Here is a 20106-nt window from a genome sequence, read left to right as displayed (position 1 = left end):
CTTTGACCATGCCACAGAGGGATCAGCAATGGATCAAACTTGGAAGAACCAGACCTGGAAAAAGTTACCATACAATATGAACTGTTTTGCCAGGGGTTCAGGGTCCAGAGGACTTGCTTGTGGTGAAGGCTTCCTGAAGGAGGAGTGGAGCAGAGAGAAAGGAAGTCTGAACAGTTAGGGCAACATGGTATCACAGGGACTTGCTGCAGCTCTGATTGAGAGCGAAGAGGAAGCAGAGGTGAATGATTAAAATAATGTTGGCTCTTGAATGTGTCTGACATTTGGATTAGACAGCGTCTCTAGTCAGTATTCAAAGCAGTATCTGCCCAGACTGGTTAAAAATCACCAAAGCAAATCAGCTTTTCCCCAGATATAAAGGCAAAACCCCCAATTTTATTTACCAAGTGCTCTCTTTTTTGGGGGAATGCTTTAAATAGAATTAATTATCAAATAAATTAGGAAGCTTTAAGGCAAGCAAGGGTCTAGCCAGCTCCCTGAACACCTCAGCTGCTGAACCTGATTTAAGACAACCGTATCTTCTGTATCCCTCCCATTAGAAAAAGATGATTAAGTGAGGCGGAATAATTTCATGAATAAAAGCAAAACAACCTCGACTTTGTGAGAAGGAAAACTTGCTGCAAGCACACATTTCAGTCTTTGCTGCAGTTATTTATTCCTTTTGTTGTTCAACATCTAGCAATCAAAGGAATTAAAAGGATTAAAAAGCACGCACACAACAAGGGATGGCTTAATACATCAAAGCAGGTGTGACAATGGGTGGAATGAGAGCCAGGGGAAGTGACGGCTTCAAATTAGAGCTCGAAAGCCTACACATGGAGCGGCAGCATCACAAGGCATGGGTCCCCACAAAAAACAACTGCAATTCAAAATGCAGTCTGGGATAAAAGCAGAACAAAACGCACACGTCACTGTTATGGATGTTGCTGTGCTCTGAGACACCTCAGATTAGAACTGACCAAAGCAGGACGCCCTGTTTAGTTACAGCCAGCACCAAGCTAGTTTGCCAGTAATGCATTAGGTTGGGTTGCATTGCTAGATGTGCAGTAAGGAAGGCGGCTTATGTGTGTCTGCCCACCCCATTGCTTCTCAGGTACCGTGAAATACCCTGCTGCTAACACAAATACATTTTCTTACAGAGTATTTCTTCCTTTCCTAGCTGTGGTTAATGGCAGAGACCCTAACTTACAGTGACAGGAGTGTCTCAGCACAAAGTTCCTGGCCAGAGTCAGCCTAATTAAAATGTCCATTGAAGTTACATTCAAAAGCTGCATGGGCCTTTTTTAACATCACTCACAGATGTAAATTGAGTATCTTCTCACATTTACAAGAGGTTCCAAACCTGTGCTCCATAATGATACAGAACTACCCACAACAGTCTGTAAATGATAACAAATTAAAGGGGGGTTCTGATGACCCACACTGCTGCGCATGGAACGAGGGAATAGTTTCAGGACACTGCCAATTCCCTTCTTAGCTTTATTATTCTCAGAGCGTGGCAAAAAGTCGGGCTTATTGGATATGACTGATGATCTAGTTGAGTCAAGACAGAGTCATGGAGTTGCCTCAAGCACAAGCAGTGCGTCCCTGCAGATCAGGAATGGTCACCCATAGCTGAATATCACCACCCCGCAGCGCGAAGCTGACTTCTCTTCCGCTCCCACCTCCCTTTGACTGAAATGTTGCAACAGATTGTGTAAACACTGCTAAATTGCTTCAGTGCAAAGTCAGTCTGCCCAGCTGAAATCCCCTCCCTTGGAATACACTGACGCTGCATCACACTCAGAGATGCTATGTTGCTGCAACCGGCACTCTGACGGGAATGTAATTCCCACTCTACACTAATAACTGAGATCTCAGAATGTACATATTTTGAATCGGAGGAAAAAAAAAAGAAAAGAAAAAAACATCCACACTTGGTGCCTCAGAGCAATGCACATGCTCAGATGCTTTGCTGGATCAGGTCCTCAGTGTAGACAGGATCAATAAAGTTCACTGCTATGAACGACAATATAGAATTTCAATGCCCTGATTTAAGCAGCGCCTGGTCACTTGGGACACAACAGGCAGCTGATTCCGTTACAACGGAACATCTTGCGGTTCTCGACAACATCAACACACTGCAATGCAGTGTGCAAGTCAGAGTATGGCTACTTMCAGCGAGCGACTGTTTTTTTGCCAATACATCTGGCAATACTGCTCCCAGTGACTATYACCAGTGCATAGTACAGCAAGCCACCATCAACACTGGCCAGCTTTGTTATACACTAAATGTAGTAGCAATACATTTTCCAGAGACATAATACATCTATGGAAAATGAGTATTGTATGTGTTGCCCAGAGACATGAAAATTTTGTCTTCCATCCAATTGCAGTCTTGGAAACTCAAACTGATGACGGTAAGAAGCAGCAGGGGAGGGCTCAGTGTGCTGGCTAACTGACATGCTATTCAGCTTGTCATAGTGGCCATTAGCGGACAGCCAGGTTTTCAATTAATTCCCTGTATGTGATGGACTCGGATAGCTCTTTTATCAGCAGTACTTCAAAAGGTCAGAGAAACAGCAACACTTGTCCACTTGTAGTACCACAACTTCTCRACACACTCAAAAGGTCTGTAACTTCAAATCAGCCCTAAATCAAAATTGGAACTTGATTAGAAAGCTATTTAGAAGGCTTAAAAAAGTGCAAGCTGAACAAGAGAGAGAGTAGAAGGCACATCTCTATCTTTCTAAGGAGAGGCAAAGAAAGMGAGTTCATTTCTTATTGGCAACTATATCTACGACAGTCATTTGCAGGTCTGTGGGTGAGAGCTGTCTCTRCTGGTAACATAAGTAAAGTGCAGGGCTGTATATGGCTAAACAGGAATCGTATGATGATCTTCYCAATACCTGGCAATAAGAAATGATAGGGAATTAAAGGACTTGCAATTTAGATGGGCCTCTGAGAGAGCTGGTGATGAGAGATGGATCTTTCTCTCAGCCCAGCTCTTCCAAGGGGAGGAATTTAATGGGGAGCATCTCTAGTGTCTTTGGTGCCCAGTGGGGCACTGAATAGTGTCCTCAGGACATCTCTTAACAACAGCACTTCCCTCTAACACAGTCAGCAGCACAGCTGAGTCAGGAAACAAACAAAACCTCTTTCCTAATTGATTCGTGTCCTCTATTTCCGCTGCCCTTAAGAAGCTCAGTTCCCACTCACAATTGGCCCTCAYACATAACCCTACCTCAGCCTTGATGCCTTCTCCTTCTATTTCTTTTCCATGTCCCCTGTMTAATGGGTAGGCAAGAAAAAGTCTGTATTGTGGACATTTCAGTCCTGTTTATGTGCTGACTGACCATCCRGACAAATGCAGGACAGCTAATACTCACTGCAATTCTTCCTTAAGCAGGAGCATGTAATYGCATTGCTCCTGCTCATTCTGCTTAAAAGAACATCATTTCTTCTGTCCAGAATAGCTGATACTGGTCAACAAATTCAGAGATCATTAGAGGGAGAGTGAGGGAGTGACAGACAAGGTGATGGAGTACATGATCACAGATTCTTGGCTTCTTGGGAAACCAGGCTAAAAATAGTAGCAGACTGAGAAAGAACTGAACTATGAGACACCCTCAACTATGCCCTGAAGAGGTCTGTCTGCAGCATCACTGAAGCAAAGGCAGATGGGGAAATCCTTCTGAAAAGCTCCTCTGACACAGAAGTTCATCGGGGAAAGCCAGTGCTTGCTATTATCTATTTCTTCCCTGGCCTCAGGAATGACATAATTGCTTTTCTGTTCAACTATACAGAAAAGAGGGTGAGACATTCCCTGCCTTTGATCACATAAGATGTTTTACCAAGGACAATCACTGTCTCCCCCTACAGGGTGATCCATATCAGAAGCTAGTGAGTGTGCTAACAAGGATAACTACAGCTGCTGATCTTCAGCCTGGACTCCAGAGAGGCACCTCACAGAGCAGAAGGACAGGGTTCAGTTCCCAAGAAGGAATCACTGTGCCGAAGACGGCACAAGGACACCCTGGGGTAACGTGAGATGTAGTCACACAGGGTGACTGAAGGAATTCTCTGCTGATAGAAATTGTGTTACTTCATTGTGACACTCTGATTTGTTCCTTCACCCTTTTTATTCCTTCAAAAGGAGGAATATATTTCCTTTCCTCAAGCAACATTTATTTAGATACAAGTAGGTATTTCTTTTGATGCTGTTCCTGGCCTCTTCTATTCGACAAGCAGGAGAAAATTTATCAGAGCAGATGCACAGGACAACATAGGAGAAAGCCCAATCACATTCACAGTGTTAGTCAGAGGAATATTCAAGCAAGCATCCATCAGCCTACAGAGAAACACTGGCCAGTCTTACCAGGCTGTTCAAGAGCAATTTAAGCTCAAACAGTGCTCTGAGTAACAGTCAGTGCAATGTGCACATCTTTTCTCCATTAATTCAAYGAATGGCATATTTAAGCACCGTTTTTCCTGCCACAAATTGCACCAAAATAACGATAAAATCCCTTGGATTAAACACTGTTCAATGTAACAGATTTCCACATCTTTCAGTAGGACCTACTACAGACAAGCCCACCAACCCAGGAGTCATGGTCTCAGCTCAGAGTGCATCGGTATGGTAGCCTAGCCCTTATCTTGCACCTCAGCACATGCTGACCCTCTCCCCTGGAGACTCTCGTAGAGCACCGAGTAAGCACAAAATGCAATCGTCCAATTTTATGCCTGTTTCCATTCAGATGCAGAGGGCGATCTCAGTACTCAGCAATCATTCATACCACCAGGTGACTGTAAACTGAGGCAGAATGCAGATAAGAATAAAAGTAGAAAGAAATGGAGACAGGGTCAAGAAACTTGCAGTCTTGCTTCCTTGCTCTGTGGATGGGCACTGGGATTTGTGATGCCTGGTAACTGCTGTGCAGAAGCAACATGGAACTTTCTGCTTCTCGAGAGGGGATACAGAAAAAAGACAGAGAACTTTGCAAGAGGCTGTTCAGTTACAGAAAAAAAAAAAAACAGATACCAGATCAAAAAGGTCTGCTTAAAGACGGTACATATGCCAGCTCCAGGGGATTTCAAATATTTATGGTTTGCTACATTTTTAATCTTTAAGAGTTCCAGGGATGCTGCACTTAGAATATGATGTGTGCATACCCCATGTCTGACATACCTATGGCTTGTAAACCACTGCAGCAGCGGGAGGAAGAAAGAAGACTCAGACAAGGCTTTCCAAGGCTCACCTCGCTGCAGGCCTGATGGGGTTTTTCCCCGTACCCTGAAAAGCAAAATCTGAAATATGACTCTTCCCGCTGACTCAGGCCCATTTCTCTCCCTGGCTATTCCACTTCAGGCAACACATACAGCTTCTTCAAAAGCACTTTCTCTGCAGGTAGAAAGGTAAATGCAAAGGAGATACAATGTGAGATGATAGCCTTAGGCCCACCTCCACCGCTTCAAAATGCGTTATGCTACCTCYGTCAGAGAAGACAAAAGAAAGTCTCCATTCTACTGCATGGCCAAAATAGACTTCTTGCCTTCCAGATGATTAATAACCTGAAGCCGATTACTATTTAAGATCACACTRGGGAGTAATTCACAAGGTACAATGGAGATTTTGATTCTTACGGTATAGGAGCACAGTCTGAAGAGCTTTAGCGGGTGTTTGGTRTGTTTACAGCACACCCTAGGCTACACACGACTAATGCATATAACACAGGTGTTGGAATTAATGATTATTTCAGCTCATGTGCACATCAATTAGAAAAAATTTCAGCCATGCTTGCTCATATGCTTCTTCTTATTGAATAAAATAAACCTACCATCAAAAACTGAGATAGTATTTCAAGGAACTCAGTGGTTGATATTTATCTCTTAACTTGGGGTGGATCTGCATAAATTATTCAGTTTYTTTTATTTTAACTGCCAGAGAAATTTAGGACCCATAACCCACTTTGCCAACTATCATGTGAGCTAAGGGATCTTGGGAGAGAAAGCAGTTTCTAGAGGGGAGAAATGTTCATGCCCACAAAGGAAATATAAGATGTGATGTTCTTGGGAATAAAAATTATGCCCCTGCTTCACTTTTCCTAGAAAGACTTTATTCCCCCTCACTCCAAGGAGGCTATAAAAGCCTGTCACATCAGCAGTACTGTGGAAGTCACCATTCAAGCCTTCCCTCGGTGATCACACCCAAGTCTCAGGTGCTGATGAGTCGATATGCTGGCAGGTTTTCTCTGACAGCCCTGGTACTACATTGCACCTTTCCTGTGCTAGCACACAGTGCGGCAGCAAGAACATCAGCTGCGTCCTCTGTGCCATCCCCATTCATGTCACWGTAGCTTATAAATCCACAGGCTATAGCAGGAGGGAAGCATGTCAAAAGACTGGCCCGTCTTCTTTCAAAATACAAYGGGTAGGATCCATCTTGAGTGAGCTGAGCTCTCCCAGGGGGGAATTTAAATCATAATATGCAGTATTTTTCTGTAGGGTTTGTAAAGATTGATAATTTTCCCTGGCCTTTGCCTGCCTGCCATAATCTAGCAACACTAGAGAGTTTAAGGACAGCTCATTTGAGCAGCAGTTAAGGGATTACAGCCAGCTGGTGTCTCACTGTGCTTTCTTCCACTGTACAATGACCAGGTCATAATTAGGACAGGCATGACGGTGTTCAGTGATGTGGAGAGGAATTAAGCTGTTGAGCTTCTGGCGCTGTGACCAGGTATGTGTTGCCAGGTTTCAAAGTTCAGCAGCTTTYAGGACTGGAAAAGCTGTTGCTTCCAGCTGTGGCACAGCCATGAAGGCAGAGGGCATTTCTGCAGAGCCAGGCGCTGCTGTGCAAAGCCAAGGAAGAGGCAGGGCAAGAGCAGCAGCAGGGCACCATGGCCTGCCCAAATGGTGCTCCCTTTGCACTCAACCCTAAGAGGTGCTGAGCTGCTTCACCCCTACGCAGGAAACCCCGGGTGGCACAAACCCTGCCCCTGCTCAGGAAGGCGCTCCAGCAAGATGTTTCCCTRTGAAATGTGCAGATGCACAGTGACAACGCTGGAATTTAAGCGTATGTCTCCATTGCGGTGAAGCTGCTGGAAATGCTTTGCCAAAATGGGCTCTTCCTTATCAATGTACTTTTAAAAACCCAGTAGCATTGCCTTAATGCTGTGTTTCTCTTCTTTCATTTTTTAATCCATTTGATCTTTTGGAAAAGAAAATTGTTGACTGTCTTTTGCAGTGTTGTCAGTTTTGCAGTATTAACTATTTATAACCATGTAAAAATGAGCCTAAACACCGAAGGTTCACTTACCAAAGCCCSATCTCTGCTCCCATGCATGCTTCTTCATCGACTCTTGGTGGTAATGTGTGCATTGAGGAGTTTTACCACCATTTCTCCCCTCTTCATGAGCAGTGACTCCAGTGGAGCACTACCGACATTTGGTCCCCATAGCATTTGCATTAGGACATTGTTGCCCACACGACACTCCGGGATGGCTTGTGCAACGCAGTGCAACCCTCTCAGCAGATGTCTGCGTGCTTGAGAATTCACAGGTTTAAAGGATCTCAAAGACTGCAATACAATACRTGCAGTCCATATAGAATTTAAAAAAAGTTTATGAATACGATAATCTTTCTAGAAAAAAATGGCAGGACACAGGACCCTGCAACTTAGTGGCTCAGCAGTCACCTTTTCTAAATATGTGTGGGCACATATAGATTTCAGTGAAGAAGTGCATGCACAGGGAGCACAGAAAGGAATGTAAAAGCATGTTTGGCCATAAGTGTCCAAACAAGGGTATCCTAAATATTTTTGAAGCAACCTACTATTGATAAGACATGGCTATTCTTTTAATTCCGCAGCATGGCTGTATATTTTTGAACATGCCACAAACACACGGTATAACCTCAGAACTGCAGTTTTACTCCATCTGTGCATTTCTTCGAAAAATTAACTCCGCTTCCCAATTTGAGGTGATTGGTTAGTTTGAAAACACACTAGAGAGATTTTATAGAGTGTTAAACATTTTTCCCTCTTATGTCTGGTTTGTTTCARGCAGTAGTGAAGGACAGTATCAAAGGATAGAAAATACATCTTTCTGAATTGAGAYTACCCTGAGATTCCAGCCATAGTTTCACCATCTTGAAAGAGAGACTACAAACGGTTACCCATCTGCCTTCCTATCTATCTACAGCAATATGGATATCATCTGCTTCTATGATAAAAGTCCCCTGGGAGCCTATGCTGTGCTTATCAGAAGTGGCAGCAGGTGAAATATCAGACGAGTAAGATGATAATAAATAATAAATGAGCCTGTATTTTTAAATYGGGTGTCGTAAAATGTTAACTGTTAATTTGGATAATGGAGACTCCATGTCCTAAAATCCCCTACCCATGAACTTCAGCCAACCTCTCTCTGATAGCTTCAGCCTTGACTTTTTCCTRAAATCAAGTTTCTGAAGGCATCAGCATTTCTCAAGGGCTTTCTCAGAGGAAAGCACAGCCCCATATTAAAGAGGTTCTTTTGCTTGGGGCTGATAATTAGTATTCCTCAGCTGCATGTACCATCTCAAGAATCCAATTCTGTGCTTTCAGGCACATCAGGAAACACTGTGCCAGTTCTTCTGTTGATTTTTCCCAGAGCCGCACCTTCTGTAATGGCCTTTCAGTCCACTCAGCCTGCTGAAGCAGCTGGGATCTCCCTCTTCTAAATCAATCTCTTCCCCATCTTCACTCTGGCTGGAAGATTAACTTTTAAAAGCAAGATGCTACGGGCTTGAAAAGAGTCATTCAGAAAAAAGGTTCAGGAGCTACAGGTATAATGAGAGACCTGGAAACGGGTGCTAGTTCAGATCAGGTGGTGGTTGATTAAATCTGAGYGTGTTATAATATGATTATTATTGTGATCTGAGTGATACTAATTAGTACAGCCCAACGCAGGTCCAGATAGCTACCCAGAGCAAAAACCCAAACCAGCAACAACGCTCTTAGCCCCTTGACTGGAGACCTCTGCCGAGAAACCAAAGACTGAARGCTAACACCAGCTTCCTCTTCCTCCACTCAGGCCAGGAATTAAAGCAACAAAAAACCCCAGCAGCCTCTGTACAATTCTCAAGTTGTGGGGCTGCTTGAAGTGGGGAAGCAGGAACTTAAAGCCAAGCATCCAACCCTGCAGAACCCAATGGTGGCAATTCCTTCAGTGAGTGCGTGAAAGATGGGTTTTTTTCACAGGTAGTTTTGGCTACCTACAGCAAAAAAAAATACAGCAGGTGTTTTATTTACAGCTGCCACAGGGAAATATAGTCTGATGTAATTGTTAAAGATCTGTTCGTATTCCAGGCAGCAAACTACCATTTACAGGATGAAATTGTTTGCTGTTTAAACACTGCCAGTCAAGGACATTAATTGCTGTGGGTTAAATTAAACTAGATGGCACAGCAGTAAGATTTGAAGCCTGGGAGGAGGGCGGGGAGGAAGGAGGAATGGAGAAACAATCTTCCCTCATAAATAATGGGATCTGAAAAGAATCTTTATAGGGATGGATTAATCTGCAAAGAGCCAAGTTCAAATCTAGTTCAAATTCTACGGGTGCTCCAGGCAGCCCTGGGGAAAGCAAATACTGCCCCCATCCTGAAAGCAAGAGCTTCTATCAGGCTGTTTACTCCAAGAATCTGATCAGCAGCAAGTGCCATATCAGAAGCTGGCTGCCTTCCCAGTGCCAAGCTGGGGCAAGCTGCACCATGTGACAGGGGAGAGGAGATGCTTTCTTGCAATTTTTAGAAGCTGTAGCAACAGTGGGTAGCAGCAGGGCAGGGAACCGGGCAAGTCCTCACGGTAACCTTTTGTTTCAGTTCCTTGCAAATGTCTTACACACGTACACACATACAAAAACATACTAATACACTCGTTTTCCTTTGGGGGCTGGTGGTTGGTGTAATTCTGGTCCAAGTGTCTTGCACTGGTATTCAGCCCGGGTCCCTTGCAATAAGCTCTCGGGAAGGCATGTTATTTATTCCTTTACAAATGTAAGCGCATTGTAAATAAATAAATAGCAGCTCGGGGCACTTTTTTTTTTTGCCGTTGTCTTTAAAAAACACTAATCGAAATGTAATGACAGGCTGGCAGCCGGCTCCACTATCCAGGCAGTTGATAACCAGCTAAGCTTTCCAGCCACAAAATTAACATCACACCAACAAAGAAAACTATCTTTCTGGCATTCTCTCTTGCCCCAAATCTTTGGGAAAAAAGCAAAAAAACCCAAGAACTTTGCAGCATAATTTGAAGGTCAGGAAGTTATGGCTGAGTTTAGATCAAGCAGAGAAATAATTTTGAGCCTGAGACCACAGAGAATTCTTGCCATTTCTGCAGTCTCTACCAACCCCACCTCTTCTGGCTGAGGTTTCATAAGACCCTACTGTCATCATGGATAGAGGCTTTCAGTACTGCCTCACCCCATCTCTTGTTTTGCTCACATGCTTGCACTGGTAACTGATCTAGTTTAACAGTGTTGTTATTTTATAGCTGTGTTTTTAAAGCTGAATTAGTTCCTGGTGTGGCCCCCAATACAGGCACCAAGTGGTTGTTCTGGCACGCAGGAGATGCACGCCACCACAAGGGGTGGAGCGGAGGACCTGACCTAGACTTTTTCATCATTGATACTTGAAACTAGTGAGCGATCTGYTATCGCCACCCATATTAGGCACATCGGAGGCAGCCGTGGCCTTCCCAAAGGCTCTTCCTCCGTCTGCACAACGTTTTACCTTGGGGTAGTGCTGTTGGCTGTAGATTATCCAGTGTGCATGAGCGAAGGTCCTGCGTGTTTTAACCATCGTCTCCAATGACGCAGTGCAGGCTGCAGCGATGACACCAGCAATACCTGCATCTCCCTCCCTGGCTCCAGCGCTAAGAACTTGGCATTACTGGTTTGAAAGTATCAGGGGAACTGAGCAATTTTCTGACAACACTATACCTAAAGTAGTATTYAAATTCTATGTTAAATAAATGCTGGTGATTATTGGGGCAGAGTTCTTGAGGTTGAACCATAAGGTAGTTGATCGCTATCCTACTGCAAAYTCCAGAAGCCTCAGTAGAGATGTACTTAATAATTGTTTGGCATTAATTTGTCATGCAATAATTATCCTATTAAATCTAAATTAAACCCTCAACTCARACACTTCATCTAAAGTGTGAACATAACAATTAAGAGAGAAGGGAAAAAGGGGGATGAATTCTTGCATAGTTTTCTGCATAAGATTTAGATTTTCTGACTAGTAACTGCAACAATAGAGATTTAAGATATTGCACTAAAAAGAAAAATAATTTTGAAATTGAAATACCCACAAACAAAAATCCATCTAACTAAGTTACATATGGTGCACAGCTTTGTGTAGTATCTTGCTACACTATAATCATCAACTTATTTATTTCTTTACCATAAGGAAGTTCTATATTGCACTTCCTTTCTAAGGAACAAAAAACAATTACGAAAAAAATAAATTTAGACATCCACRAAGGCTGGGATTGCTCTCATCTATCTAGCCAAATAAAAGATTAGAGACTAGGCTAAGTTTTCTCCTTCAAGCTCCTCCTGTTGTCAGCAGCCAGAGATCGGGCTCTCTAGGGAGAGATTCATCCCACCCACCTTAGAGCTTAGATCTGACAGCGAAAATGAGAGAAAAAAGAATCCCATTCGAAAGCCAGACAGGAAGCCTGAACAGACGAAGACTTAAATCCAGTTCTCRTGTCCTAGATGGAGATCCGAGGCACAGAGCTGTTCTTCCATATGCCATAATAGAGCTTGAAGTACTTAAAATGTCATTAAGTAGCACTGTTCAGCTGAGGACAGTCCGTAGGCGCATAAGACAGCTTTCTGTCCTCTTTCTGACCAATTTAATTTTGGAAAAAAGAAGAATGACTTTTTTAAACCAAGACAAGGTCTCTTYCCAGTATAGTATTCTATTGCTCAAGGAATTTCCACATTGGTTGAAGAGTAGCATAGTACGTGATAGTCACAGGTTTTCTCTATCAGTTGAAAGCATTCCTTACATAGCATTTGGATGGCTCTTTAGAAATGCARTCTCCTTCCTTAGGAGAGCATCTTCTTTAGGTAAAAGCCTTCTTTAGCTATTTTTTTACCCTGACATGGGCATCATGTGGGTTTTTCTAAAAAAGACAGTTCTTTATATCCTCCAGACCCCCAAAATATCAGTAATCTGGTTTTATGATGCCTTTTCCAGGCTGCCTATGCAGAGCATACTGATCTCTGTACTGTTCTCCTAGGAGTTTGTTACTTCTTCACCTTTCCCTTCCCCTGTTCACACTCTCTCTTCTTTACCAACTATATTTTCCCACAGAGATGGTATTACTCATCTCTCTGACAAAACTCCGATGATTTCTCAAATTGCACTTAGCTCTCAAGTCTGCCAGTTATGTCTCTTCTGCTATGCCAGTTTGTCTAATAAATGCTTGTCTATAACCTTAGACTATTACAGCTACAACACAGCCAGTTTCAACCAAAACTTTTTCCTCTAAATCACCCAAAAATGTGACAAGAAKGTTCATCATGGACTAAACTACAGCATTAACCCTGTTTTCCTTCCAGAGTCTCTGTGTCCAAGCACACAAGACAGCTTGGGTMTAAAAGGCTGGTTTAAAAACTTGCCCTGCAGAAGGTAGACAGCAAAGAGGGAGGAGCGCATTAAAAAGGAAGAGGGACATACTTTGAGCAGGAACAAGAGCAGTAACTAAAAAAGTCTCTGAAAAGTCTGTTTGTAAAACTCAAATACAGATTAAAGTGGAAAGGAGACTTGTACAGGCGGAGACATCTGCCAATAACAGACTGAGAAAGCCAGCATAAACAAGGTCTGTTCAGGTAATCATACGCAAAAAATGTAATTCTAAGTAGATGAAATCAGAGTCCTTGTTTATCATGAATGGCACCTACACCCACACATGCTATATTTAGTAACTTTTTTTAAAGTGAATTTAGTGTAGGTGAAAAAGCTAGACTGTTCACGTGGAGGCATGGAGAAGGCCTGGCCAGCGACACTCTGCAGCTTTTCACTGCTGCTGGCGTCCGAGAGGCAGAGCCACCTCTGCCAGGCCCGGGCCAACAGTACGGCTCTCCCCCTGCCTTGCAAGCCACGGACGGGTTAAAAACAGGCGGCTATAATGCCTCCTACAGCATTAAGAGAAGAAGAGCAAAAACTCAGGAATATACACGTATGAAAAATTCTGCAACAGGGGCAGGGCATTTGTGACCAGTCTCTATCAGGAAAGCACTGGTCTGTGAACYGAAACATTGTTTCATGCAGGACTGCAATGACTACTACAAAGCGCTGTCTTGCTGCACCGAGGAAAGGTGTTTGAACCCATCATAACTGCCCCTCGAACTTCCCTCATTTGGCCACAGACAAGAAAAWGCTACATATGGAGCTTCAGTGGAGCCCTCAATTGCTCCTCCAAGCAATTTTAGAAATGAAGCGAAAGATGGTTACAGGAGGGCTGAAGATGTGGTACTCTGAAATATCTCTCATGGAGAACATTGCTTAAGGACTGCAGATTCATTACCCATGTTGCTTTTCTAGAACTAGTCTCACTAATCTCCTTTGTTGAACAAAACCACAGGGTGTGTTGCTAATGGCTTCAGGTTTTGGCTTTTTGGATGGTGTGAGACCTAGTAGATAATTAGCTCTCTAAATTACTCCTGTTTCCATTGTAATCACTCCCCTCCCCAAATGATTTCATGTCACCATTTTTTTTGTAATCATTTTTTGTCTCATTTCCCATTATCACCACTGGAATCACATTGATAACATTTATTTCATCTTTATCCACAGTTCTTCCATATGTTTACTGTCACCATCTGCACACACACACACTGTATCGATCATATGAGAATTCCTAACTGTGTTAGCGCGTGTGGACTTACGAATTTATYGAGTATTTAAAGGAGCCTTTTTAAAATTTGTTACTGGCTGGCTGTGTCCCTGCTGGAGTCCTCTTGGGAGACTCAAGGAAGAACAATTGTTTTATCCTTTCTAACAACACTAACACTGCTGCCTACCTTCACAGGGCCCCGGAGATCTTTTATAGCATCCTATGCTGGCACTGCTGTGCTGTTAAGCCCTCATGAATGAAACAATGAATTAATAACATTTCTATGTACTATAAACAATTGCCAGCATAGTGGTAGTAGCAGCTCTCCCTCCACACCGCCATCTTCTAATGCTCAGTCAGTGGATGAAACAAAATTATCCGGTTCATTTTGCTCAGAAGATATTTACAGGCTTATTTCCTCCTTTCCTTTCCTTTCTTTTTTTTTTTTTTTTTTTTTTTTTTTTTTTTTTTTTTGGTAGAAGTCAAACTAGGGCTCAAAGCCAAATCCAAAATATCCTGGGGCTTTTCACTGCCTTATAAACAGTTAGTTATAGTCATTGATACATTGTTGGCATGTAATAAACCTTTAATGGCCAGCTTGCTTGTAAAAATACATATCTATTATTGATGTATGTAACAGTTGTGCCTGAAGGCCCTCTTTGAGATAAGTTCCCCATAATTTTAAAACCTAGGCATGAACACATTAAACAGACAATCCGTAACTCAAAAGAACTTAGCAGCCTAAGTAAAGAAGCTAGAGAAACTCAGTGATTTGACTGAGGTCACACTGGAGGTGTGTAGCGTACCCTAGAATAAGAACACACCTTGACTCATTTTCTAGGGCAATCAAATGTTTCACTTATAATTCATCTGCTGCTTATGTTGGCAGGAGATCGAGAGCGAGAGCAAGTTGGRAATTTAATACTCAGCTGTAGATGGGGAAATTCTGCCTGGGGCATGCTATCGTGCCAAAGTAATAATGCAAGAAAATAATTTCTGTTTTTCTGTGCTTGGCAAATGGTGGTGTTTCCAAGTGTTTCACTTCCAGAAAAACAAACTCATGAGATTCACCATCAATCTGAAAAGAATCCGTGATTTGTCTCGATGTGCCTGCTTCGTGCATCATGCACCTTATGAGCAATATTGTGGTTCCCCTAAGGGGGCCAACGTTTCTGCCTTTACCAGCTTTGAGATGGTGTGATCACTATGTAAGACCTTTCTGTCACCCAGCTCTCGTCAGCAACYGGTCTACATTGGGTTTCTTCCCATTTCTGTCCAAGGCAAAGACTCTGCGCAACTCAGCTTGCTTTCAGCCTTAAGCAAAACCAACAAGCAGCAGCTGTTGAGCAAGGTCAGTGAGCAAGCTATAAATACCCAGCTAAGAGGAATTGGGGCTTTAAGGCAAGCTTCTTGACCTGTTGAGCCCGAAATGACTAGGACATCTCTGAACCAGCTCTTCAAAAGCACACTTGTGCACACACGCACGCACACACACACACACACATATAGGGATATATAAATATATAGGCATAGAGGAAGAGTCTTGGCAGGCTGACCTTAGGCACTATATCAGTACCAAAATATCTAGAGASACTTTTAAAACTGCAGTTCCTGTGAACACACTGAATGAATTGATGAAATGTGACCTAAGGAGCTTGTGTTCTAGAAAAGCCCTTGTAATAGGTAGTGGAAATTTTAAATGAAGATAACATGCCCAGAGGCTTATGGTTCATGCATAATAACTCAAATCATGTTTATATGGTGCTGGTACACACATATCATCTGTGCTAGTTCCTATCTGATCTAAGCTTTACACAGAACAGCCTCCCATGTGGAAGACACATGTACAGCCAGCCAGGGGACATGGGGGAGGAAAGGGCTCAGAATAAAGTACTGCAATATGCTCAAGAATGAAATACATTGAGGCCCTGAATTTGGCACAGACTGTGGCTGGCAGGCTGTGTAGTAGCAGAATTATTTCCATTGGTGTTTCTGAATTTGCACCTGCATGAGTCTTTCCAGGTGAGGTCTGATGGCCTGCTTTTAACATCCTGATGCTCTAATAACCCTAAAAGATGACTCATGGACGTGTACCTCCTTTCACCCAGCCCCACTATCTCCTGGAGATGCAGAAATGTTCATACAGAAATCCCTTGTTACCAGGATGAGGGAGCTGCTGGATGGAATCCCTCATTAAATCTTTCAAGCTTTCCTCAGCTTGATGCAGATGGGGAGAGTTCATTTTTTAAGGTTTTGAGGAAGGCATAYAGATTGTAGGTATACAGACTACAAACAGGTGGATGACTGGACAGAATATATGTTGCTGATTTTGTGCTTTGAGCATTCCCAGTTTAGAGTCCCAAGCCATGGCCATTGATACATTAGCAAGGCATCCAAGTCAATATGAGTCCCAATCATGCCATAGGCTTCTGCCTAGACATGAAGAGCTAAGAGAGCCAGTCTATTTATGCTCACATACAATGATCCAAGTTCCACTCATGGAGCTAGGGCTCATGGAAAACAGCTTTGGTTGAGTCAGTTTAACCATTAGCCAAGGCTCATATTCACTAGTTTTGATGATACCTTCAAAGGTAAAACTTGCATTGCTCAGGCAATTCTGTCCCTGTGTCAACTTGCAGCTTGTTCATATTGAGGTCTCTTTCCCATAGGCAGCCCAGAGCAATCTTTCCCTTTTAAATAATCTGGCAGGTCCTTCAAATTTCCTGATTGCTGAAGACTCTTGCCTGCATAGCAGGACTAGCAGGCTATAATACTGCGGTTTAAGGAACGTCAATGTTTCCAGTGGGAAGAGAGCAAAAAGGCACTGGAAATCCCCAATGGTAAGGAAAATCTGTAAAAATCACTGCTCCAACACAGGCAGATATTTGCATGCCAAATTTGAGTTCAACTATTTTGTGTGTTTGCCTAGGAGAGAAAGGCTTTGCTAATAGAGCTTGAATTCAGACRTTGCTGTATAATAAAATATAAGAAGCTGGGAAACGGGGACATCAGGCTATTAGTGAGGAGTATAGGGCTGTGTAGGATCAGGATTTGGCATTGAATCGTCTATGGTGGARGAGACTGCTTCACCCAAAGACAATGTTCCCGTTGTGCAATTGTCATTTTCACACTCTGTCTTGGCGACCTTGTTTGTTGGGCAGTGAGCGTAAGAATTTAACTGCATCTTTCTCCCCCTCCGCCCATTGTGATTTGGAAGACTCAAAGAAGAGTGTTTGTTGTTRTTATTTGTTTCCCCTGAATGTCCCATGGAGACTTCAAGACTATTTACTGCAGTTGTTCTGATCCTACAGCTGATAAAGTTTCTATTACAGATCTTCAAATGATTGGACATAGCTGGAGAAGCACGCAGCATTTACCTTTCCTTCACTTGTTGTTAGATGTTTCCAGTCCTAGCACTTCTCCTCCTTCCCTTCCCCCCCTTCACCCTCCTCCTCTCCTTCTCTCTTTCATTTTGCCTATAAACTTGAGGGGGTCAACTCCAGGTCAGGCAGAGATGGTGACAATGTGAACAGATGTGACCTTGCCAACTTTGGTTTAGCAGATGGTTTCTGGATAAATTGGATTAAAATACTTTAATTTGTCACCTCYGGAGCATATCTGTCCTCACTGTCAGACACGCTCATTGTGTGGCTGCTTCTCCGTTTCACCAGTTTCCCACAAGGCTCCTTGGCCATAGTTTCTTTTGCCTATCCAATTAAAGAAAAAGCCATTAATGGGCAGTCAAGCTCTGGAGCAAATAAGGTTTTGCTCTTGATCACAAATAAGTTTTAGTAACAACTAATATATAATTTTCTCAGCACTTTCACAAGAAAGTGTCATACAAAACCATACAGAGAAAAAGACAACAACACYTAGTTTTCTAGCATTTATCAGGCTCTGTTGCAAAACCTTCCATGCAAAACTCTTGATGGCCCTAAACAGCCATCGCCCATCCTCTGCAACAATGCTCGGTAATCTCTACCTGAATTTTTATTCTCCTCTTTCTGCCAATGGAAGGATTCCGGTGCATTAACTGCTCAGGCCTCTKCATTTAAAATGTGTCAGTGAGGCTAGAATGACAAAAGTCTAAGATGAAAAGCTGCAGAAGTTTGCAGAGAATCAGTGAGGCACTCTGAACAAAAACAACAGCAAGGAAAAAACACAAGCAAGCTTAAACTGCTCTCCAGCTCAAAAACACAACTTCGTGGTTTCAAAAGGCCAAAATCTGCCTCTCTTTCCAGATCTCCGGGGTTTAATGCCAAAGGGACCGTTACATCTCCTGACCACCTGAAAACTAGTCATCAACAAACGTCAGCCAGCTATTCCTGCCACTGGCACATGTTCACGAGATGGTAAACCCACCATTACTTGACTAGCTCGTTCCAAAAGCCAGTTACTCTYAGTATTAGAAATGAACTTAAATTAACATGTTTTTGCAAGTAATCAAAGAAAAGTCAGAGAGTCTTCACAGATTCAGGTGCAACTCAATAGGTGCAAAGGTGGTAGTACATGCCTAGGAGGCATTTACAGGATTGCTGTATAAAAAACCAGTTTTGTTAAGTTTCCTGTATTATGCCTTAGCTGAAACTAGATACACAGAAAATCCTTAAGAAAGTCTTTTTCTCACACTCTTCCTGYCTTGTCCAGAGCTAAGAAATAGTGTTAAACTCTTGCAAGGAAGCTCAATCCCTTGAGGTTGCTCATCAGCATTTTAGGCAAAAGTTTGGGGAAGCTTCCAACTACGAATTCAAACTTTTATCTGAAGCAAACCAGACTTCCAAACTGCATTCTGGTTTTATAAGACAATTATTAATAGTACTAGCCGAACAAGAATTATAAAGATTATTTTTTCATGTGTTTTAATAACATTAAGGCAGGATCATGCTGGGAGACCACTGCAGTTACATCAGAGAAGAATTTGGTCCATTATTCAATTATTCTTCAATGCACTCCTGTGGCCGAGGTAATATATTATTATTATCTCCACTTCTGTGTTATTCCCATTGCAGACATTAATTCCAAGAACGTGAATCATTTATTATCAAGGGTCCTGGTCCTGTAACAGGATGTGCTGGCAGAGAACCCAAAGTCCACACCAAATTCCACYGCCTCGAATAAAACTCATCATCCTTCATTAGAGCAATTGTTGCAAAGCACCGTTACCTCCTGTTGTGTCCACCCAATTGACAGAAATGCCTGCAATATTTAATTTAAGCTGGCAATAATTAAACAAAGAACGTGTTTGCATTTACTGTAACTGGGGCATATTTAATTGACCATCGAGCTTTTAGGAACATCCCCTTGTCCACACAGAAAGGAAAAAGTAAAACACAAGCAATAGTTAGCAGACATCGAAACACAAGTGCTGTCAGTAACCAAACAGAATAAATGTACAGTGAATGCACTCTGCTTGCTTGTCCACCAGTCAATCCAGTTAACYATACTTTTAATGTAATTGTAGTAATTTTTTCTCTTCAGATAACTGGTGAAACACAATTCCTTTACTCTGACTACCTTACAGACATYAGATGCATCTACATTAATGTTATATTTTGTATCAGGAAAATGGTTCAAGGAGCATCAAGGAGCATAACCAGATTGTTACCACTTACTGCTTGCCTCAATTGCAGAAGGGTCTTAGCTGGATTCCTTTTGAATGTGTTAATTGGATTTCTTTGGGGTGAAATTAAACTTGAAGACATGCTCCAGGAGCACTTAATGCTCTCTGACTGTTAACGGGCATACAATTTGCAAGGCTACACTAGAGTTACCAAATGGAAACTCTGCAATATATATGGTGTGGACACAAGGTCCTCAGCAACAACTATTTTGCTCTACAGTTCAGACTATTTGCTAATATAGAAAAATCCGCTATCTTACACCCTTGACCTGCAGCTGACTCCAGTAAAAGCAATATTGCACAAACAAGTCAAGTTGATCCCATTACTGTTACAGAGTTGTTAACATAGACACCTGCCCATTGTGAGCCACAGCAGTTTGGTCTCCAAGCAGCTATTAGATAGCCCAGGAACCTTAGCTGCAAACACAGAAATTCAGTAAGAAATAATTCTGCTGGGTAGCTAAACTGCAAAAGCAAATAATAATAGCAAGCAATGCAGGAATGTCATATATTTTATTCATTAGCACTGCTAACCTGGAAAATGTTGCTTACCCTGTGATGAATCTTATTGTGGTTTGAATAGAGGAGAACATACTCAGAATGTTGT

The sequence above is a fragment of the Rhea americana genome, unplaced genomic scaffold (genome assembly GCF_003343005.1).
Source record: "Rhea americana isolate MKP2758 unplaced genomic scaffold, rheAme1 scaffold_28, whole genome shotgun sequence".
In the NCBI taxonomy this organism is placed as follows: Eukaryota; Metazoa; Chordata; class Aves; order Rheiformes; family Rheidae; genus Rhea; species Rhea americana.
The sequence above is the reverse complement of the archived record's forward strand: the minus strand, read 5'-3'. Positions refer to the sequence as shown.